This window comes from Muntiacus reevesi, chromosome 2 (genome assembly GCF_963930625.1).
Source record: "Muntiacus reevesi chromosome 2, mMunRee1.1, whole genome shotgun sequence".
In the NCBI taxonomy this organism is placed as follows: domain Eukaryota; kingdom Metazoa; phylum Chordata; class Mammalia; order Artiodactyla; family Cervidae; genus Muntiacus; species Muntiacus reevesi.
Genome location: NC_089250.1, coordinates 234,629,661 through 234,654,444, shown reverse-complemented (window position 1 = coordinate 234,654,444; position 24,784 = coordinate 234,629,661). Strand labels below are relative to the sequence as shown.

The window sequence follows — 24,784 nt, the reverse complement described above, 5'->3', positions numbered from 1 at the left end:
GTGAGTTGCCTTCTCCAGGGGCTCTTCCCAACCCAGGGATCAAATCCAGGTCTCCCGCATTGGAGGCAGATGCTTTAACCTTTGAGCCACCAGGGAAGTCATCTAAAACGTCACTCTCCTCCAACACTTCATATCTCTGCCCCTCCCTTTATTCACCTTAGTATTAGCTATATGTTTTTCATATTTATCCTGTTTAAAGCTTATGTTCTCCAGAAAACATACGTTCTAAGAGGTCAGAAATCTATCTTTATTTTATAATAAGCAATCAAAAAATACTTATCCATGGAACATGCACATAAAACTTTCTCTCTGGATGAGGGGAAAAGGAATGCAATGTAAGGCAGAAACTGTGTTTGTCCTTTTTAAAAATCTTACATGAAACTTCCTAAAAAATAGCATTAGTGGTTATCTGGACAATGAGCTTATGGTCTATTTAAAACTATTTTTAATTTTTTTCTTCCAGTTTTATTGAGATGTACTTAACATACAGCACTGTGTAAGTTGAAGGTGTACAGCAAAATGCTCTGGCATACATGATGAATGGTTATTAAGTTTAGAGATCACTCATCATCTCACAGATACAAAATTGAATAGAAAAAAAATTTGCGATGAGAACTCTTAGCATTTCCTTTAACTTTCATATATGACAACAAACAGAAGTGTTAATTACCTTATCATGTACCTTTTGATGGCCTTCATCCAATTCCCCTCCCTCCGGGCAGCCCCTACTCCTGCCTCTGGTAATCGCAAATCTGATCTCTTGTTTCTGTTTGTATGTTTTTAAAGTATAATTTACCTTCACTATGTTAGTTCCTGTTACACAACATAATCTTTTTCTATATATTTCAAAAAGATTTAGTTATGTCTAGTTATGACATCACCAAAGACATCACTTGGTTAACTATATTCCCCAAACTGTACACTTCACACCAGTGACGTTCAGCTTGCAGCTGAACGTGTGTACCTTCCCACCTCCCTCGCCTCTTTCTTTCCTCCTCCGCGCCATCTTCCCTTTGGCAACCACCTATTTGTTCTCTGTATCTCTAACTCCAGTTCCTGCTTTGTTATGACTTTTGTTAAGATTCCACATGCAAGTAAAAGCATATAGTATTTGTCTCTTATTTCATGTAGCATAATATCATCCAGGCCTATACATGTTGTTACAAATGGCAAGACTGCATTCCTTTTTCTATATATACCACATCTTTTCAATCTATTCATCTGATGGCCATGTGGGTTGTTTCCATATCTTAGCTATTATAAATAATGCTGCAATTTACGCATGGGTGCACATATCTTTTCAAAAAATTAAATGTTCTGCAAAACATAAAATATTTTACAGTTTTAATTGTTGTAAAACACATAAAATTTGCCATCTTAACCATTTTTAAGTGTACAGGTCAGTAGTTTCAAACATTGATTTTTATGCAACCAGTCTTCAGAATTTTTTCACCTGGCAAACTTGAAATCTTTTCTGTTTATTTAAACAACTCACTATTCCTCTTCCTCCAATCCCAGTCCCCTGGCAACATCATTTTACTGTCTGTTTCTAATGAATTTGACTACATTAGATATCTCATACAAGTAGAATCATATAGTATTTGTGTATGTGTGTGTAACAGGCTTATTTCACTTAGAATAATGTATTCAAGGTTCATCCATGTTGTAGCACATGTCAGAATGTCTGTTTTTTAAAGGCTGAACATTATTCCATTTTATGTATATTATGGTATGTATACATTTTATATATATTACGGTTCATGCTACAGTCCATGAAGTAGCAAAGAGTTGGACACGACAGAGGGACTGAACCGAACTGATGGCTCATAAAAAATTTTTCCAGTGTTTTTCAAAGTCTTTGAGAATAAGCATGATATGCTATAGAATCTACCCTGTGTAGTACACTTAAGCTATTTTATGGGAAGTAGAGTAAAAGATGTCAGGATACCAAACCCCAAACTATAACCCAATTATCAGACCTAACCTGCTCAGGGATAACCAAAATATTATACTGTGAAACTGATGAACATCAACTATGTCTCTGCTTAATTTCCCTGGTAGTGCCTTATAAGCCTAAACAGAAATTTTCAAAGTAAACTATAAGGATTCAAAAGAAAAATCTCCTTATCCAACACTATAAACTAAAACCTACTAGTATTATTTGATTTCTCCTATATAGTGCAGAGACCAAAATTCTAATTCCTGGAACTACTCAAATGTGTCACAGCATATTTAACCATCTGGCCCCCCCAATTTCCTTGTCAATAACAGGCTTGGACTGAATGCTTATGAAGGTGTAATTAATCAACATACTGTACACTTGGTTAATTTTCTACTCACACAAACACCTAACCAAACTAGAAATACCAGGGAAAAAAGCTTAAAATCTTCTTTACGGAATAAATGCAAGAAAGATAAAAAGTAGTGGGCTCTATACTCTAAAATATTTAGGCTGGCCAACTTTCTTCAGGTTATTCCATACTGCCTCGTGGAAAGAACAAACTTTTAGGCCAACCCAATAAACACTTGTGAAGGTTAACTTACTTGAAAAACATTTTTTAAAAATATAATTTTTATTTATGTATTTATTTGTTGGCCGTGCTGGGTCTTTGCTCCTGGTTGGGCTCTTCTCTAGTTGTGGTAAGCAGGGCCGCTCTCCAGTTGCAGCACGCGGGCTTCTCGCTGTGGCGGCTTCTCTAGTTGAGGAGCACGGGCTCCAGCAGACCCGGCACACGGCTCCAGCAGCTGCAGCTCCCAGGCTTCCGAGCACAACGTCTGTAGTCGTGGCGCACGGGCTAGATGGCTCTATGGCACATGGGATCTTCCCTGGCTAGGGGTCGAACCCGCATCGCAGGTGGATTCTTTACGATTGAACCACCCGTATCGGAAAGCCCCCAAAACACCTTTTAACTTTTAAAAAACTTACTTTTTTCCTGTGAAGACATCACCCATAATGTTCTATACTTAAATTCTAAAAAAGAAATTATGCTACAGAAGATTGTTCTAACCTTCCACTATTTGCAGGAATATCACCGTCCTCACTGAAAAAGATTTTCAGGCTAATTTGACCCTATTACATAACCATATCAATACTAACAAAAACTAGAACAGAAAGATAAACTAACTTGTTAATAGTTATACAGAAGGACATCCTTCAAAATTTTTCCCAGTGGACAAGATAATTTAGGTTGTTTTATTAATGTACAACATACTAAATCATCACAGAAGCCCACATAAGAAGTTGTACAAGTTATGTATTCCAATCTGTTACATTTGTTTATACAACTCTATTAAAGATCATCCTTACCTCTGTTCTCTGTATACTTGGTATGTTTCAGATTAACTGCATTAGGCATCCATCCAGCTAATTAGTTATAAAATAAATTAGATTACTACTCAGTAAGAAAATTCTCTGGCAAATACTGATCAGCCATAGCACAGTTGAAGAAGATCAGTCATGAGTTCCAATTCTAACTGCCATTTCTAAACTTTATAACCTTCAGTGGTTCTTTGAAATTCTTTTTCCTCACCTGACCTTCCACACTGCAGGGTTGTTGCAGAGTTCAGAAGGAAATCTAAAATATGCTAAGTGCTCAATAAACACATATTTTCTTCTCACTGATGTGTAGAACTATGAACATATATCAAGGTTCTATGTGGCCTTGAGGAAAAATTAGTAAGAGCCTGTTAGATCTGATTGTACCTAGTTTCCAACTCTTTAAAAAAAGTATTTATACTAACCATTAGTATCATTATGTGCCTAAACTCATCTCCCAATATATTTACTTGCTCAATACATTCCTTTGGACTCCCCTGGTAGCTCAGCTGGTAAAGCATCTGCTTACAATGTGGGAGATCCAGGTTCGATCCCTGGGTCAGGAAGATCCTCTGGGAAGGAAACGGCAACCCACTCCAGGGCTCTCGCCTGGAAAATCCCATGGACAGAGCAGTGTGGTAGGCTACAGTTCATGGGGTCGCAAAGAGTCAGACACAACTGAGCAACTTCACTTTACATTCCTTTGCTGAAGATAACCCACTGCCTCTCCACCCGTTTTTGCTTCTATTTCCCCATAGGTAATCCATGCCTGGGGATTCCCAGGGGCTCAGTGGTAAAGAATCCACATGCAGTAACAGGAGATGAGGGTTCAATCCCTGGGGTGGGAAGATCTTTGGAGAAGGAAATGGCAACCCACTTCAGTATTCTTGCTTGGGAAATCCCATGGACAGAGGAGCCTGGCGGGCTATAGTCCATGGCATCGCAAAAGAGTCGCACCTGACTTAGCGACAAAACAACAACAGTCCATGACTGAACCACATTGAAATGCTGCTGAAATTCATCAAATTTTCTCACATCTCCGTTAATATACACAGGAAGTTCTCTTCACCTATATCACTTCCTACCACCCCGTTCCTTCAGCTGATAATGCTCTGATATTAAACTCAAGTTCTACAATCTCAAGGAAGCTAGTACATAGTACACACACACACACACACACACACACACACACACACAGCCCTCTAGAAAGGTTAAGCATTCATTTTAGGATTGGTTGTTTGTTTTGAGTTTGGGGGGCCATGCCATGTGGCATGTGGGATCTTAGATCCCCAACCAGGGATTGAACCCGCGTCCCCAGAGTCTTAACTACTGGACTGCCAGGAAGTCCCAAGCATTCATTTTTTGGATTCTACACTTTACACACTGCATTATCATTCTTGATCTACTTGTCTGTCTTCCCTACTAAATAAGAATGGTTCTTACTCATCTTTATCCCGAACATCTAGTGGTAATTCCTGCCACATAGTAAATCCTCAAATGTTTTCAAGAATTCAATGTCCTAACGTTGAACAAAACAAAATCTCTCAATTCTTAACACCTGCACCAAAAATTGAGATTCAAAAGCTTTCTTTTAAGCAACAATATGTCATTTTTATGACTTGAAGTATGCCTCCACTGGACTGCACTTAAAAATCGTTAAAATAGTAAATTTTAGGTATATGTGTTTACCCTACATACACACACACACACACACAGTCGTGTACATGAGAATGCCTCCAGTGATCCAACTGAAGCTTAACGCCCAGTTATCCCACAAAGCATTATGCTTTCATTGATAAGTTATTCTACAAGGGACCCTATAACACAGCAAGTAAAAGTAAAGGCTTTGAAAAGAGACTGGTCAGCTTTATCACCTGCTGTGTGTGTATTCAGTTGCTCAGTCGTGTCAGACACTGCGACCACACGGACTGTAGCCCACCAGGCTCCTCCATCCATGGGGTTTCCCAGTACAGAATACTGGAGTAGGGCCACGTAATCTTAAATCACTTAATCATTTTCAAGCTCAGTTTCTCCATCTGCAAATGGGGAGTGTAATATAATCATACCGATCTCTTAGAACTGTAATAAATAACCACCCAAAAGCACTCTGCAAATGCTGTTTCCAAACTGTGCTCTCTAGATTTCAGGGTAACACTTAGCCAAAGGAAGGAAAGGCTTTATTTAGACTACCCCTTCCCCCATTTCTTCCCCTGTAAGATTTCGCCCTGCATATTCTTTTATTTTACAGATTAAGCTTTCAAGTAGGATTTTTTAAAAACAAAGCATTCCTTGGCTTAAAAGAACTCAAACTACTAATCTAAACAGCACTCAAGTAATGCTTATATTAACATTTCTGGTGTGTAGATCACCACTTACTAAATTCAATTACTTACTCTGTAGGTATTCATGCTTAATTTAGTGTTGGTTTACATCTCACAGAAAGAAAATCTTTAAATTACAATCTCATCTCTACTCTTGGTAAAAGCTAACTGGGAAAATTAATTTTAGGCTGATATTGAAGAAAGATTAAAAGTTTCCTATTTGCTACTGAGTCAGACTAAGTTGTTTAATTAAGTGGTCCTGAATATTGGTCTTACTCATAACCAAATTAAATGTGTGTGTATACTATTAACATTAAAAACAGGAAACTGATTTAAATGCAGAATTTTCCAAAATTTGAAATACATTAAAAACTGAAACTCAGGCTGACTACCACCATTTAACTTGCAAAGTTGTTGCATAGTTTAGAAACACATTCAAAGCTCCTGAAATACAGTAAGTGCTTCACAAATGTAGCTTGCTCTGACTGTAAAGAATTGGCCTGCAATGTGGAAGACCTGGGTTTGATCCCTGGATTGGGAAGATCCCCTGGAGAAGGGAATGGCAACCCACTACAGTATTCTGGCCTGGAGAACTCCATGGACAGAGGAGCCTGGTGGGCTACAGCCCATGGGATTGCAAAGAGTTGGACACGACTGAGCAACTTTGACTTCCCTCTCATACCTCTTCTCTCTTTTCTGACTTCCCAAGAACGTATAAGTCATCCAAACCTTCCGAAGACTGTTAGGTTTCTCTGCTGCTGCTAAGTCGCTTCAGTCGTGTCCGACTCTATGTGACCCCATAGACAGCAGCCCACCAGGCTCCCCTATCCCTGGGATTCTCCAGGCAAGAACACTGGAGTGGGATGCCATTTCCTTCTCCAATGCATGAAAAGTGAAAGTGAAGTTGCTCAGTCATGTCTGACTCTTAGCGACCCCATGGACTGCAGCCTACCAGGCTCCTCCGTCCATGGGATTTTCCAGGCAAGAGCACTGGAGTGGGGTGCCACTGCCTTCTCCAGATAGGCTTCTCTAGACTTCCTCAAACTCTTTCACTAATTATCTCCAATGCTGTCCTCTCATCATTTTCAATACCACTGGGTCCTTTTACACTCACTCAACCCACCATACTTTATTAACATCCCCACTGTAAATTTACCTCCTTGCCTCAGTCCATTTCAACTAACAATTTCAATATTTATAATATTTCTAACAATTATTACATGCCTGGCACCTAACATTTGCCTTCAATGTGGTCCCTGCTTTTGTTTAATGTTTAAATTCACTTTCCCAGGCTCTGAGGCTATCTCTTTGCAGTTCTCTTATGTTTTTCTCCCAACTCTGCAATCCTAACTTCCCCATTTTCACCCCAATCAATTTTGCCTCTTAATTTTCTGAGGTTTTTCAGTTGAAATTCACCAATCACCTTTGCCAAAGTATGTATCTGTCTTCGAATCTATTGCTTTTTTCTTTTATTATCCTCTTTTGAAAAGAGGAAGTATGACTCCTTCCCAAAGATTAATCTTTCACCTCTTAATAGTCACCATTCCATCCAGCCTTTCAAAGGGACTTACATGTTCCACTTCTGGAGGATCTTTAATCACCCTCTGCAATTACCTGCTTCCCTTCTAACTTTAGGCAAGAGCAAATCTCTCCTACTTTAACAAAAATGTAAATGTACAAATAAAATCATCTTGTTTTCTATCCTTCTACTCAAAAACAAATATTGAAAATAAATTCTACACTAACTCCCTTTTCCAAATACCTATATGCTTGTTTAACTCTTGTACTTTAGTTTCTGCCCCCATAAAATTACTGCAACTCCTTCAAATTAACTGAGAAAATGCAGAAACATACTGCATTCAAGTCAGCTAATTCAATGAAAAAAATTTTTAATTTACTCAAACTGTAGTAAAGTACAAATTTTAAGACAAAACATTTTAGGCAAATATATGAAACCTAAACATTATCCTCACTACCTTTTCCTTCTTCTCATAAAAACAAAAAACAAAAAAACCTAGTAAGATATATTATCTTCCAGGTGAATAATCACTGATTTCCAATATTCTTTTTTTGGGGGGGTGTACCCACGACTTACAGGATCTTAGGCCCCCAACCAGGGATTGAACCAGGGCCTTCAACAGTGAAAGTAAGAAATCCTATGCACTAGACTACCAAGAAAGTCCCTTTATTTTCAATAGAGGGCTGCTGCTTAGTCAGGAACTTAACCTGACATAACCAATGGCCAAGAAAGATAAATATCCCCCTCCTCAAATTTCAAACCATGTCTATTTGGAACAATAACAACGTCCAAAATTACTGGTTAAAAAAAGTTTTAAAGCACAAACCACCCCTCTCCAAAAAAAAAAAACCCTTAAACTTATTTAGCTAACTTCACTAACTATGCCAAATTATAACAAAAATATCAACATCTGTAGCTATTTGATAAACAATAGCTACTAATAACCTAAGGTATAATTTTTATTCATAAGCACCAGAAGCCTCATTAAAGATGATACGTTTACTATCAGGCTACTTACAGGCTAATAACTATAAAGATTGCTGATTTCCTGAGGATATCAAGACTACAAGACTTGTATTCTGCACCATCACCCAAGTAATACATAAACCCATCTAATAGTACACTCAAGTTTTTTTTTTTTTTCCCTTAAACCTCTGTATCAATGTAATCTACATTAAGTCAAAGGCACTCAGTTGTGTCCGACTCTTTGCGACCCCATGGACTATACAGTCCATGGAATTCTCCAGGCCAGAATACTGGAGCGGGTAGCCTTTCCCATCTCCAGGGGATCTTCCCAAACACAGGGATCGAACCCAGGTCTCCAGCATCGCAGGTGATTCTTTACCTCCTGAGCCACAAGGGAAGCCCAATCTACATTAAGATATTCACAAACATTCAAAAACTGAAGAACACTATTATAAAGGTCATTTCAGTTACCAATTTTTCTAACATAAATAGGAAGTCTACTCCTTTCTCTCAAAACACAAGCTATGAACATGTCATAGTGTGGTGTCACACACAGTTAAAGCTATCCTGACTGAGGTATCTACCACTCAGATAAAACCAGTCCCCACCTATTGAAGACACCTGTCTATGGACAGTATTTAAAACTTTCTCACCACACCTTTCTTCTCCCTCATCTTCTTCTCAGTACATCTCATCACCACCTAATTCCTCAAGCCAGGAACCTGGAGTTCATTTTTGACACCTTTCATTTACATTCAGTTCACCATGAAGTTATCAATTTCTCTATCATTTCTATCTCCTTGTCCCTATCAAATCAAATTTTATATATACATATACACATGTCACCTTTTCCATTCCCTCATCTCTATAGCTGCTACCCTAGTTCCAGTCAGCATTGTTTTACCTCAATGATGATAGTAGCATAACGTCTTTGCTTTCACTCTTGCCTTTAGCTCCAATTGAAATGAAGGTGATATTTTAAAAGTTAAAGTAAATTACTCCTCTGCTTCAAAATCTTCAATGACTGAAATGTCCTTAGTAAAACCCTAAAGCCCTGCAGGATCTGCTTTCTCCCCCTCTCTCATTTCATCCTGTGTGGTCTCCCTCCATTATGCTCTTGCCACCCTGAACTTCTTTCATTTCTTCAATGTATTGTTTTCTTGCCTTCATATGTATTTTTCTCCATTCTAGGAATCTCTTTTCCTGCCTGGCTTCTTAGTCTTGTGGCCACGACTTAAACAGCACCACCTGAGAGGCCTTCTGACCACACACACTAAAACTGTCTCCATTTTCCCTCTTACATCACTCTGTTCTCTTCCCTTAATGTATTCATCCCAAGTTGAAATCTGACATTTGCTTATTGTTTGTTCATTATGTGTTTCCACAGTTAGACTGTATACTCTAGAAAGGCATAGATCACATTATAGTACATATAAGAAATTACTAAATAAAAGGACCACTTAATAAATCTGCTTAATGGATGGATGGATGTGTATGACCTGGAGTCCAGGAAACAAATTACAGCTCAACGTGGCCTTCCCCTCCTATGGGTTTCTCACCATCACTTTTTCAACTTTCCAACCGCTTCTAAAACAAAGGAACAAAAAGTATTCCTGTAAACTCAAAGGCAATACAATAGAAGGAATGCCAGGAAACTACACAATGTCAAAAAGTGAGACAAATAATAATGCTAAAATTTCATGGGAAGGAGAAATCCTTAAGGGCTACGATGATAAAAGATGATTTTACTCACAAGGTGGAATTTGACTTGAGTATTCACAGGCCGGTAAAACTCAGAGAGGTGGAATGTATGGGAGTGAAGCCCAAATAAGGAGTAAAGAGACACAAAGTGTTAGAAGACAGTTAGAAAACTGGAATGTAGCAACTTATATTTGCAAAGTAGATAAGTGTAAAAAAGCTAAATCTGTATTTAGCTAAAACATGTTAATCATGTTAAGACCACAACATCTACAAAACATTTGAAAGGTTACAATAAAATCACTCTATCTCAGTCTCCATGAATCCCTTCTAATTCCAGTCTTTGGCTTTTAGAGTTTTTCAAACATTTATGACAACACACTCTCACAATTAGTTTTCATAATTCATTTTCACTCTGACCAATCACCTCAAGCTTCCATATTCTCATCGCTATGTTTTTTATTCATTATACTAACACCTGATGAGATTTCCCCAGTAGATTACTTGAATCATATTCATTTTTCCTTTTTAGACTTTGATCTGAGGCCTTTTTTCCCCTTTGTTGTCAAAGTATAATAGTTGACTTTTTCTTGTATAACATTTCTATCACTGATCCAACTCTTCAGAAAATCTAAAATATTCATATGTACCGATATTTTCATTTTACTATTAGTAAAAGCTTCAATAGGTTTTTCTTCTAAATCTGTGATGCTACTTCAGTTCCCTGTCCTAAATTTACACAAGCTTCTCCTTCAATTCTATCTTATTTCCATAGTTAAACTACCAAGGTAGTTTAGTGTAGTTAGTTCAGTGTCTTATGGAAGGCATGCAGTCATATTAGATACAGGGTTTGGAGTTAGAAGTATCTAAAAATACTTCCAAGTTGAAAGGCTATGATTTCATTAATCTTTTCTTGTCATGGGCTTTTTCCATTGACAACACTGCATTCTTACCTTTATTCATACTTGCTCACTTGAGGTTATTCTAAAAATGTTTCCCAGAAGGGCCAATTTACCTGAAATATCAATATACCGCTATTTCTTTCAAAATCTCTGCCTTTTTGAAAACTTAAATCCAAGGATAATTTGCATTTCAGAGAAAAATCTCAGGATATTTAGAATCCCAGATTTGTTAAATCGGAGAAAATAAAGGTTCATAGCATTTAATTAACTTGACTACAACTATACAGCTAGTAAACTGACAAAGTTCTGATTCTCTCCAATCAGCACTCCGTCCACGACAAGAAGGTTTTACTAGTTACACCAGCACAATATTTTCTTAGGACACCATTTTCTCCTAGTTAATCAATCACAACGGTTTTTGTTTTAAAACTCTACTATACCCACTATCCTAAAACTGTTCAAGGATGACAGAGATACCAGAGGCAAGCCTGGGAGGCAACTACTTTGCTTTTCCTCAGATCATTTTATGTCTATATTACATGAGGTAGATTTTATAGGAAACTCCCCAAGGACTGAGACCTGCCAAGACTTTGGAGTATACCATAACTATTTAATGTGAAGGCAACAGAAGGGCGTCCCAGGTAGCTCAGTGGTAAAGAATGCACCTTAGACAGCAAGATCAAACCAGGCTGAAGGAAATCAACACTGAATATTCACTGGGAGGACTGATGTTGAAGCTGAAGTCCAATACTCTGGTCACCTGATGTGAAGAGCTAACTCACTGGAAAACACCCCGACACTCGCAAAGATTGAGGGTAGGAGGAGAAGAGGGAAATAGAGGATGAGAATGGTTGGATGGCATCACCGGCTCAATGGACATAAGTTTAAGCAAACTCTGGGAGATAGTGAATGACAAGGAAGCTTGGTGTACTGCAGTCCATGGGGTCACAAAGAATAAGACACAATTGAGCAATGGAACAACAGCAGCAAAGAATCTGCCTGCTAATGCAGGAGATGCAGGTTTGAGCCCTGGGTCAGGAAGATCCCCTGTAGAAGAAAATGGCAACCCACTCCAGTATTCTTGCCTGGGAAATCCCACGGATAGAGGGACCTGGTGAGCTACAGTCCATGGGGGTCACAAAAAAGTAGGACACAATTTAGTGACTAAACAATAACAAGGCAATATAAACAGAAAAGTCTTGAAAGCTACATGGTAGCAATAGGTATTTTTCATTTGGTAAATATTTTGTTGTTTATTAAAAAATATTTTGTTATTTAACAGAAAATGTTGTTGCTCAGTCATGTCCAACTCTTTTGGGACCCCATGACTTTAGCCTGCCAGGCTCTTCCCATGGGATTTCCCAAGCAAGAATACAGAAGTGGGTTGCCATTTCCTCCTCCAGAGGATCTTGACCCAGAGATGGAATTGGAGTCTCCTGCGTTGAAGGCAGATTCTTCACAACCCAAGAAACCCCAAAACAGTATTTATCAAACACTGGTCATATGGAAGGCTCTGTGCTACCTATTAGCAAATAGTCACATTAAATTCAAGTTCTGGATATCTAACATAAAAGAAACACTAAGTTCATCCTTTTGCATTGCAAAAACCAAAAACCAAACACAGCAACCACACCCCCCGCCCCCGCAAAGAGGAATCCCCCCTTAAGTTCCCCTTCTGTACATTCAAGTATTTGTAAACCTAATGGTTCTAAGTACCTGTACAATTATGCAGAGTTTAGGCTAAGTAATATTAACAAAAATTCTGTTCAAGATATAGATGCTTAAGTAAAACTAGAGAGTCTGAAATCAGAGCAAAGAAAAAGCTGAGAAGTAGAACGCAAAACAAAGAAATTAAATTGTGATAATGACTGCATTCATGAAAATAAACTTTATTTAATGGGGAGGGGCTCTGAAGTACTTATGAGTATTTCACGTAAATTGATTAAAGTCACTATAGAGTCAAATCTTAATCTTCCAAGAAAGTAACTGTGTAACACTGGTAAATAATCACAATTAAAAAAAAAAAAAAAAAACCCTTGTCTACTTTGTTCTGAAAAGTTTTATTTTCCTTAAGAAAAGGGGCGGGGGAGGGGGCAAAACAAAACCAAAAAAGGAACAAACAGAAACCACTCTGAGCTGGCGACTGCGACAGGCCAGTCAGACACCCAGGCTTTCCGGGTCGTGCGTGGCTTTGGGATGGATGTCCGCGAAGAGAGCCCTGGAACCACCCATCACGTCCCACACCCAGATGCCAAGAAAGCAGCAGTCACGGCGGAGGCCCGACACACACAGGGGCTGGTGGGGTCGGGGCCCCGCTGCAGACGTGGAGAGGCCCTCGGGGCGGGGTATCGTAGAGAGAGGCACTGCGGTCGTAACCCGGTCGCCCAGGCCTGGGAAAGCGCCGGGGGCGTCCCGGGCTCGAGGGCACCCAGCACTCGCGCGGGACGCCTTGTCATGAGTCACGGAGGCGAGAAAGCAGGCGGGCGGGGGAAGAAGCTGCAGGATGGAGGGAAGCCCGACCCTTGGGAGGGAAGCGAGCGGGCGGGGAGGCCCCGACCTCCAGCGGGGAAGGGAGGGGGGGGTGTCTTCCCAACCCACGCCCTGCCCGCCCTGCCCTCACCTCCATCCGACGCAACAGGCTCTGCGACCCGGTCCCGACCCCGGGGTCTGCGGGCTGGGAGGCGGGGGCAGCTGCCCGCAGCCATGACAGGCGTGGGGCGGGCCGCTGGCGGGCAGGGCCGCACGTGCGGGCAGCGCCCCCTCCCAGGCCTCCCTGGGCGCCTGCCCGCCCCCGGGCGCCGGCCCCTCACCTCGGCGGCCGCGACGCGGCCCGGCCTGCCCCGACCCCCCCACCCCCACCCCGGCCGAGCGGCGGCGGCGGCGGCACGTACTCACCGCCGCTCGCGGGCTCTCGGGCTTCGCCATGACTGAGGCGCCCCCGCCGCCCCGCGCTTCGACCGAGACTGACACGCGCGGCTGGCCGGGCGGGGGCGGCCTCAGGCGACCACCCGGATGACAGAACCCGCCCCCGCCTCTCCCCACCAGTTGAGCAGCGGCCGCTGCCCCTGGGCGCCCCCGGGGCTTCCTCCCCACGCCTGGGGCGGCGGGTGGCAGCGACGGGTGGCGGCGGCACTTACCGGCGGCACGGCCAGGCCCCCCTGTCAGCGCGGGGCCGGGAGGGAGCAGAGGGAGGAGTGAAGGGGCACCGCCTCCCCCGCGCCGCCACGCACCCGCCTGATTGGCCCAGTTCACTCCCCCAGCGCGACCCCACCAGCCCCTGCGAGCGGCACTCCGGCGGCACCGGCGCGCCATTTGCATATTTGTGCCCGCGCCGCTGATTGGCCCGGGCTTGGAGAGGCGGCCGAGGCCTCGGCAGCTCCCGTCGTTGCTCCCGCCGCGCCGGGCGCCTGGGGAGGGAGGATTCCCCTCTGTCGCTCCCCTTCCCACACGACCCGGCCTGACCTGGGGCGGAGGGCGGCGGGAGGCGGGGTCGCTGCCCGGCTCCAACATGGCCCCGCCACAGCGCCGACCCAATCGCCGGTGCGGTTACTCCGGGAGCCCTGGGCGGCCTCGGGGCGGGGAAGTGTTGGGGCCGGGCGCCCTCTGGCCGGAGCGCGGGGCAGTGCAGTGGCCCGGGCTCTCCTCGCCGCCCCACCGCGGCCGCCACGTCAGGCCGCGCCCTCGCGGCGGCCTCTCCCCTCCCCGCGGCCCCGCCGCCACGTCAGGCCCGGCAGGCACACCCCGGCCGCGAGCTGACCGGCGGCAGGGTCGGCGCCGCGGTCACTCACTCGCTGGGCATTTCCCCGCCAGGCTGGGGTCCGCCGAGGAACCGGGAGGGTTTCCGGAGCCTCCCTCTTGACAAGGTCGTGATTCCGGACCCCAGGTTCTCCCTTCGGTCTGAGACGGCGGTGGCACACGCCTGTGCCGTAAAATCGGGAGCCAGGGGAGTGTCGCCGCGATGATACAGCGATTCGGTCCAGGTGCTAAGCACCAACCGCGAAAGGGGCGCCAGGCTAAGGAGAGACCCAGCCCCATGTCCCCATCTAGAGAGAGCGCGCGCACCTCAAGTGGTGGAGAGCCGGGCTGACACCTCGTCATCCCCATGATCAGGCCCGCGTTCCAAATTGCACAGCTCTGACGGGAAAGGAAAGAACAACCTTCTCCAACTCTCCCGCCCTCCCCCCCCCAAAGTGGGGGAGGAACTGGTTCAAGACTAGGGAGCATACTAGAAAACCACTGGCTTACGAAGGCCTGGGGACACCTGGGTTCCTACGCTGTCACTAATTAACTGGGTGACCTACATTAAATCATAACGTGTCCCAAGGCCTCGGTTTTCCCTTCTGTGAAATGAAGAGGCTGGACACATTTTCTAGAAGCCTTCCGATTCTAAAAATTCTAAGGGTCTCTCAGGTCCTGAGCTGGCTTTAATACCCGATTAAAACCTTAACATCCATATAAGAACGAGAGAAGACAAAATAATGGAAGGTTACAAGTTCAGTCGGCCTTCCGTCATAGCTCAGTCGGTAAATCATCTGCCTGCAATATGCAGCACCACCTTATGTTTGTTCCGTTTCCCATCCTAGGAGGGTAATATTTAACATTCACTTTGAGAAGGGATAGACTACCCACTCCAATATTCTTGGGCTTCTCTTGTGGCTCAGCTGGTAAAGAATCCGCCTTCAGTGCTGGAGATCTGGGTTCGATCCCTGGGTTGGGAAGATCCCCTGGAGAAAGGAAAAGCTACCCACTCTAGTAGTCTGGCTTGGAGAATTCCATGGACTGTGTATTCAGTGGGGTTGCAAAGAGTTGGACACGACTGAGCGACTTGCACTGCACTTGCAGTTGACAGAAATCTCTTGACTTTCTGTCTTCACAAAAAAGGATAGAGCAATGTCACTGTGCTTGTTTATGCCTGATCAGAATGGAATGGCTGCAGTATACAGACAGCTAGTTGCCAAGTAATTTCACTCTTTATGAAGGTTATGTAGATCAACACAACATTGTTTAGCTGAGATACTGAACCCGGGTTGGGAGAAAACCCTGCTGGGGGAGAAGGTACAATTACAGTTTGGATTCCCCTGGATACTTAGTAACAACTACATGCAAGGATAAGAATACACAAAAAAGAGTCCACCTTGGACCTCCCTACACTACTTATTTGAATGCCACTTTAGCTTGCAAATTCTACCTGCTGAGTCAAATCCAAGGCCAGTAACATCTCATTTATCTGGCAAGATACTCCATTTAAATGAAACCTTTACCCACTTGACAGAATTCCTCTCCCCAAGAAAACCCACATTTTCTTGAATACAACAGCCCTTTCAAAAATACACGGTTGGTGATTAAGGAGCATCGTTATCATTATTACCATTATTGCATTCTGTTATGACCAATGAATGCCCTTAAAATTATGTAGATCTATGTCTCTATAATAAATTACCTCTAGAATGCTGTTTTATGATTACTTTAGATTTACATCTGTTTGTTTTATGTCTCCTTTCTCACTACTGGGCTGACACTTCTCCATTCTTCTACCTAACAACCTTCTTTCCTGTTTTTGCTTGTTTTTTTTTTTTTTTTTTTATTTTTCCAAGCACTATATTCACATAAGTTACGATGCTGATTCATCTCTTTTTTTTTTTTTTTTTTTGCTTGTTTTTAATGATTCTATTGTACTATGAACTTAGACACAGATAAACTTCTATTATTAGTTTAGACTTTCAAGTTTTGAGTAACGATTTTCTGTGGCGCTGTCCTGTGGATTAAGCATATGAGGTTGTGTGACATCTGTTTTAACTGCTCAATAACTAGTTTTCAAGATTGTCGGGAGAAATATCAATAACCTCAGATATGCAGATGACACCACCCTTATGGCAGAAAGTGAAGAAGAACTAAAGAGCCTCTTGATGAAAGTAAAAGAGGAGAGTGAAAAAGTTGGCTTAAAGCTCAACATTCAGAAAACTAAGATCATGGCATCCAGTCCCATCCAGTTCATGGCAAATAGATTGAACAGTGGAAACAGTGGCTGACTTTATTTTTCTGGGCTCCAAAATCACTGCAGATGGTGATTGCAGCCATGAAATTAAAAGACGCTTACTCCTTAGAAGGAAAGTTATGACCAACCTGCTGCTGCTGCTAAGTCGCTTCAGTCGTGTCCGACTCTGTGCGACCCCATAGATGGCAGCCCACCAGGCTCCCCCGTCCCTGGGATTCTCCAGGCAAGAACACTGGAGTGGGTTGCCATTTCCTTCTCCAATGCATTAAAGCGAAAAGTGAAAGTGAAGTCACTCAGCGGTGTCCGACTCCCAGCAACCCCATGGATTGCAGCCTACCAGGCTCCTCCGTCCATGGGATTTTCCAGGCAAGAGTACTGGAGTGGGATGCCATTGCCTTCTCCGATGACCAACCTAGACAGCATATTAAAAAGCAGAGCCATTACTTTGTCAACAAAGGTCCGTCTAGTCAAGGCTATGGTTTTTCCAGTGGTCATGTATGGATGTGAGAGTTGGACTATAAAGAAAGCTGCTGCTTCTGCTGCTGCTAAGTCGCTTCAGTCATGTCCAACTCTGTGCGACCCCATAGACGGCAGCCCACCAGGCTCCGCCATCCCTGGGATTCTCCAGGCAAGAACACTGGAGTGGCTTGCCATTTCCTTCTCCAATGCATGAAAGTGAAAATTGAAAGTGAAATCACTCAGTCGTGTCCGACTCTTAGCGACCCCATGGACTGCAGCCCACCAGGCTCCTCTGTCCATGAGATTTTCCAGGTGAGAGTACTGGAATGGGGTGCCATCGCCTTCTCCGAAAGAAAGCTGAGCGCCGAAGAATTGATGCTTTTGAACTGTGGTGTTGGAGAAGACTCTTGAGAGTCCCTTGGACTGCAAGGAGATCCAACCAGTCCATCCTAAAGGAGATCAGTCCTGGGTGTTCATTGGAAGGACTGATGCTGCAGCTGAAACTCCAATACTTTCGACACCTGATGCGAAGAGCTGACTCATTTGAAAAGACCCTGATGCTGAGAAAGATTGAGGGCAGGAGGAGAAGGGGATGACAGAGGATGAGATGGTTGGATGGCATCACCGACTCAATGGACATGGGTTTGGGTGGACTCCAGGAGTTGGTTATGGACAGGGAGGCCTGGCGTGCTGCAGTTCATGGAGTTACACAGTTGGACACGACTGAGCGACTGAACTGAACTGAACTAGTTTTCACTTATTTCTTAAATCTTAGTAGTATTCTTGATAACTGATGTTTCTGAATATGTGCACTCTAGAAAAACCATTGCAAAGAGTGGCTCTACATTTTAGGATTTAGAGGCTATATCAGTAAATACTACTTTCTGCAATTTAAATGAATAAGAATCAACAGTCATCAACATCTAAATCTAGTAATAATGGCCTACTAGTTCCTCAGGCAATGGAATATCCACAACCAGGCAGTAGCAATGCTCTCTCCAGGTCCCTCTATTCCACTCTAAAAATGGCTCCATTCCTGTCCAAAGTCTTTCAAACCCAAAAGACCCCATATCTGCAGACACAATGTTTCAGGTCTCTAGGAAGCTGTGCTTTGTCAGACAACTGTTCTTTACACCCTGAATGAAGCATTCTACAAGTGTATGCAGTCAGTACCATTTACTGAAATCTAACTAGTCCCAAGCACTGTGAAGGGTTTATAAGGGTTTAGTTAAGGAAGCTAGCAACTTCCAGCTTTGTTATGGTATTAAATACATAATTTTAATTTTATTTTACATTCACAGTGACTCTATGATAAAGGGATTATTCTCCCCTATTTTACAGATGGAAAGGGTTCAAAATCTTGCCCTGGTTACACAATCACTGAGTGACAGAGATAGGATTCAAACTTAAAAAAGCCTGTAACTCTTAGCCATTATACTATATCCTTCCCTGAGCTTTAGTTTCCAATTCCAAGTTTACTAAGGAAACTTACATTAACTAATTTGACACCTTGCAAGGAGGAATTCCCTGCATAGCCATTTTGGTTGAGATTACCAAGAAAGGAATATTTCAAAATGTATATAGTGTATCAAACTTGGCATTTTCTTGAAAGTTTGAGGGGTATGAACCAACGCTCTGGTACTGTGCACTTTGGGGAATAACTGGTAAAATCAAGATTCTAAGATGGCCAAACTAAGGATTAGACCCTACTTCAGTGAGACCTACAGAAATGATGCCCACAGAACAGTCAAAACAACCTTAAAGAAAGAAGAAAGGTGGAGGATGCTTGCTTCCTGACTTCAAAACTTACTACAGCATTGCAGAAATTGGACAGTGTGGTACTGGCATAAGGATAGACATATGGATCAATGGAATAGGATTGAGAGTCCAGAAAAAACCCTTACATTTATAGTCAATTGATTATCAACAAGACCACCAAGACATTTAAATTGAGAATGGCAACTATATGTCCTAGAGAATGAAGTTGGATCCCTATCTCACACCAAATACAAAAAAGAAAAAATAAAAAGGGATCATAGACCCAAATGTAAGAGGTAAAACTATAGCACTCTAAGAAGAAAACACAGGAGTAAATCTTCAGGAACTTGGGTTAGGCAATGGTTTCTTATATATGATACCAAAAGCATAAAGAATAAAAGAAAATATAAAATTGGACTTCATTAAAATAAAAAAAACTTTTGCACAAGCAACCAAAGGAAAAAATAGATAAACTGAATGTCAAAATAGAAAACTTCTGTGCTTCAAAGAACACTATTAAGAAAATGCAAAGAAAGACACCTACAGAATGACAGAAAATATCTGCAAATCATACATCTGATAAGGGTATAATATCCAGAATATATAAAGATCTCTTACAACTCAGCCATTTTTTAAAAATCCAATTTTAAAATAGGCAAAGTATTTTTTTGAATAGACATTTCTCTGATGAAGATATACCACAGCCAATATGCACATGAAGAAAAATGCACTCTAATAATCGGTAGTTATTAACGAAATGCAAAGCAAAACCACAGTGAAATACAACTTCATATCCATTAGGATGGCTATCATAAAAAAGACTGGCAATAACAAGTGTCCATGAGGATGTGGAGAAATTAGAACCCTCTTACATTGCTGGTAGGAAAGTATTCAAAAAATGGTGCAGCCACTTTGGTCAATAGTCCTTCCAAAGGTTAAACATAGTTATTATATGACCCAGAAGCCCCAATGAGATGAACACATGTGTATAACTTACACATAGAAGTTCATAGCAGCGTTATTCATAATAGCTCCAAAGTGGAAACAACCCAAATATCCATCAAATGATGAACTGAACCAAAGTGTTACATCCATACAGTGGAAAATTAATCAACCACAAAAAGGATTGATTGACTACTGCTACCTAATACAACATGTAAGAAGATTGAAAACATTCTGCAGAATGATAAGAGCCAGATACAAAAGACCACATATATGGTTCCTTTACATGAAATGTCCAGGTTAAGGAATCAAGGGAGAAACGAGGTGGATTAGTGGTTGCCTTCAGCTGGGTTGGGGAGAAAGGGATGAAGAATGAAGAGTGACTGATAATAGATACTTAAGGGGGGTGGAGGGTAATGAAAATGTTCTAAAATTAGATTGTGGTGATGTTTGTACAACTAAATACTACTGAAGTGTGAATTTTTATGATAGGTAAATACTAATTCAATAAAGCTTCTTCTTTTTTTTTTTTGCATTTCAATTTGTTTCAATTGTTTATAAACGGACCAGATTACAAAAATAATCCTGGTAGATACCTTAGTTCATCCTTCTAATAAGCTAAAGCTGTTTTTTAAAAAGTAATGCCTACCAGCAACTTCTAACTTTGTTACAGTATTACATTCATTAGATTCATATATTTATGTATACATGTATATATATACACATATTGAGCAAAAGGAATAGATACATTTTAATTATATTTATCAATTAAGAAGCAAATAATTTTTTTAATCTGAAGATTATTGGAGTGGCACTGTTATTTCTCACATTGGGCTCACCAGTTTGGTGACTTTGGGGTAATTTATATGCATTTAAATACCCTCACCATGTATGTCTACCAGGTTAGGAACTGTGTTGGCTACAGAAAAAGGGAAATGTTATTCCCATATAAATAATCATGAATTATTAATAATAAATACTGAACAAATGTGTGTAGATAAAATATTTTTTCATTCATCTTCTTTGACATTCATTCACAGGTTGAGGCACTAAAGTAAATGTTCTTTCACAGAGTATACTTTTGTAATCTTTTACACATTTTATGTAGATTCATAACTTAAAATATTTTTATGCCCCATTATATTATGGATTTCCATCTTTCTGCAATTATAAGTAGTAGTGTGAGGAGCTTAGATACTTTTCCACTTTAGGAAAAGAATCTGAAAGGAACTTTAGTTGGTTCATGTGTGTGTGAGTGCATGCACTCAGTTGTGTCTGATTCTGCGACCCCATGGACTATAACGTCCCATTCTCCTCTGTCCAGAGGATTTTTCAGGCAAGAATACTGGAGTGGGTTGCCATTTCCTTCAGTAGTGAGTAAAAACTAACTTCACATTAGCCCCTGGGTGTTGTGAAATTTCCTGAATTCCATGGAGAATACAGGTTGTTTTTAGAACAGGGGTAAAGGACATCACTAGAAAGCTCTTTAGCTTTCCTTTTCAGGCTCTTGTTCAAGCAAATAGAAAAGAGGGCCGGCTTTCAGTTGTAGTTTAGAGCACCTCAGAGATCAATTAAAAGTATGTTCAGCACTGTTTTCAAATCTAGAGGCTGCTGATAAAAATATCCAAAGGATGTATTCAGCCAGGCAGCTGTTCTTCAGACTCTTATCTTAGGCCTACTTAATCAGGGAAAGATCTTAGAGTCTCTAAATTATATCTATTTTATCCCCTGCTTTTAGTTAGGAATATACCTCAAAGTATGATCCTACTTGACAGTTCAAATCTTTCACTGTTTTGATTTTCTACAGTTGCTTGTCCTGGGAATTTCCTGGTGGTTCAAGGGATAGAACTGCACGCTCTCACTGTCAAGGGTCTGGGTTTGATCCCTGGTCAGGGAACTAAGATCCCACATGCTTCATGGCATGGCAAAATATAAAAAAAACAAAACAAAAAAACAAAAAAAAAACCACAATTGCTTGTCCTAATCTTAAAAGAGATTTTGCTGTTTTCCTTGATAAGACATCCTGAGCATCTTATCCCCTCTCTTTGTCCATCTGCTTTTCTTTGGGTAACATGAGCACTCCTGGAGAAGTTTCTAAATCAAGTTTGAGGGGATGAAATGTATGACGTGCAGCTGCTATTTAAGAAATTAATTCATTCAACAAATATTTAAAGAATATCTGTGAATGGGAATTCCCTGGTGGTCCTGTGGTTTGGCCTCGACACTTTCACTGCCTAGGGCAGTGAAAACAGGAAAGTCATAGAGATTAAGCCTTCTATAGGCTTATATTTGATTTCTCCATTACAGATATTTGGGCTTCCCAGGTGGTGCAGTGGTAAAGAAAAAGCCTGCCAATGCAGGAGATGCAAGAGACATGGATTCGATCCCTGGGTCAGGAAGATCCCTCGGGGTAGGAAATGGCAACCCACTCCAGTATTCTTGCCTGGGAAATCCCATAGAGATTTCTGGAGCCTGGAGGGTTACAGTCCATGGGGTTGCAAAGAGTCAGACACAACTGAACGTGCATGCGCACACACACACACATGGGGTTGCAAAGAGTCAGACACAACTGAACGTGCATGCACACACACACACACACACAGAGATATCTGACAAACATCCCACCTTCCAGAAAGTCTGGTTGGCTGGAGAACTCAAAAATAGTATGTCAGAGAGTATGTGGGTTCAATCCCTTGTGAGAGAACTAAGATCCTGCAAGCCTCATGGTGCACCCAAAAAAGAAAAGAAAGGAATACCAGTGAGGTGACAGGTGCAGCGCTAGGTGCTGGAAATACAACAGTGAAAAAATAGGCATGGTTCTTTCCCTGCTGACAAGTTTTGTAAAGTAAATAAACACCCACGAATTAATTATTTTTACTAATTTCCTAATACTTAACTTACAGGTACTGTGATTGGTGTACTTAAAAAAAAAAAAAGTATGCTCTACATCACAGAGCCTAAGGACTAATGGAAACTGTAGACTTATATTTTTCTAATCAACTAGTTTGTTTTAGAGGTATTATGGGCATCTTATTTCAAGGAGAAATCCATCCTGGTGCAATTGAAATCCATCTTATCTTGTTTCAGCTTCAAAAAAAGAAAAAATTGTACCAGGTTTCCTGTGAATATTTCTCAACTTGTTTTTCCTCATTCATTATAGCCACGACTATAATTTGGTCACCATCTTTCCATAATCCCATTGGCCAGGTTTCACACTTCTTGTTGTGTCTTGGAAAGAGCTTACAGAACTCATGTATTATTGCTAGGAATAAACTCTTTAACAATTACTTTAGTCTTGTATTTAAAAAAAATAATAATAATTGAATTTTTTTTCTTGCCTCATATGAATTTCTTCAGAAGGGCTATCTTTCTTATTAAGATCATCTTTTAAAGCACTTTTATTTTATCAGGGCAACATACCATCTCTTATGTAAAAGCATGAGGGGATTATTGGAATTCTTGGACATTCTGGTTGAGGATACATATTAATTATAGTTGTTTTCTCTGCAATCAACCTCATGGTTTGTTTTATAGAGAATGAGTAACAACATGCCAACCAGGAAAATTAATTCCAGGTTACATGATTGAAAAAAATTGTTTTATTTTTTTATATATTTTTTCTTTTTCTTTTTTTTATTTTTTATTTTTATTTTTTTTTTTTTTACGCTTCAGACCTTAGATTTCTTTAATAGCCATCAGGTCAAAGTGAAAAAAATTGTTTTAAATTCAAGAGCAGAGAGGACTTTAGAAAGCTTTGCTGAAAATAAATCAGTGTAGCTTTTTATTACTCTGGTTACCACTGCACAGTAAGCAGTTAGTAACCCTACAATTTTTTTTTTTTTTTGGCCGCGCTTCATGGCTTGGGGGAAATCTCATCTTAGTTCCCCGACCAGGGATTGAACTTGGGCCCTCAGCAGTGAAATCACAGAATACTACCCACTGGACCACCAGGGAATTCCCAAATCCTGCACAACTGAAGTAGAAATCTTTATGAAAACAAAGAAAGGAACTGAGTCAATGTTTCTTAAAACAAGATATTCATAGAAATTAGGCCTCTAAGTCGGTAAAGAATCTGCCTGCAATGCAGGAGACCGGGGTTTGATTCCTAGGTCAGGAAAATCCCCTGGAGAAGGAAATGGCAACCCACTCCAGTATTATTGCGTGGGAAATCCCATGGACAGAGGAGCCTGGTGGGCTACAATCCATGGGGTCATAAGAGTCGGACACGACTTTGCAACTAAACCACCATAGGCACAAATTTGATTTCTCCAACATTACAGATATTTGACAAACATCCCACCTTCCAAAAAATTGGGTTGGGTAGAAACCTCAAAAACAGTATGTTAGAAAACTGAATTTCTTCCAAAATGAGGCCAGTTCTGCCACACTGATAGACTGTATTTGAGTGACGGCTAGCAACAAGACAAAAGACTGAAATGTTACGCCAAATCCTCTGGATATCAAATATGTGGTTGAATTTGCCCCTTTTCACAGTTTAGCTCAGTGTCACGGAGGTCTGCCTAGCTTTTTCTCACAGTTAGCAATTTTTGGCTAATCCTGTGGAACCCTGTGTCCAGCACACAGCACCCTGGCTCCTGGGGATGCTTCTCTCCGGGTTCCCTTTGCAGAGTGTGTGTTGTTTTGCAGGGACATGCCGAGCGATGTGTGCAAACTACAAGTAATGTCAGGCTAGAGCTTGCTCACTCTCTGCCACTCCCCTTTCTAGATAAACGAAAGGGACTGCAGGCTTTTCTGTTCCTCAAACACATCACTCTCCTTGGCTTGGGATTTTTTTCACCCTCTATTCCCTCTGCCTTACCATAGGCTCTGGGTTCAGCGGCTCCTTCAGGTTTTGCAAAAATGGTTCCTCCTAGAGGCCTTCCTTGATGCCTAATTACTGACTGTGTT

General features: G+C 41.5%; 1 protein-coding gene and 1 non-coding gene across 9 annotated transcripts in view; both read right to left on the bottom strand.

Moving 5' to 3' along the window:
* CHD9 (chromodomain helicase DNA binding protein 9) overlaps positions 1 to 24,784 on the bottom strand; it is a 222,929-nt gene that overhangs the window by 143,967 nt on the left and 54,178 nt on the right. The window contains exon 1 of one of the 8 annotated variants that reach the window (XM_065925329.1): positions 13,860 to 13,971. The exons of 6 other annotated variants lie outside the window; for them this stretch is intronic. The gene's annotated coding sequence lies outside the window, so the exon portion shown is untranslated. Of the gene's footprint in view, positions 1 to 13,617; positions 13,800 to 13,859; positions 13,972 to 24,784 lie in introns of those variants that run through there. One more of the 8 variants, XM_065925330.1, reaches the window with a different exon arrangement.
* On the bottom strand, positions 23,543 to 23,607 carry LOC136162287 (small nucleolar RNA SNORD37). The gene has a single exon (XR_010662091.1). It is a non-coding gene; the product is annotated as a small nucleolar RNA SNORD37 (small nucleolar RNA).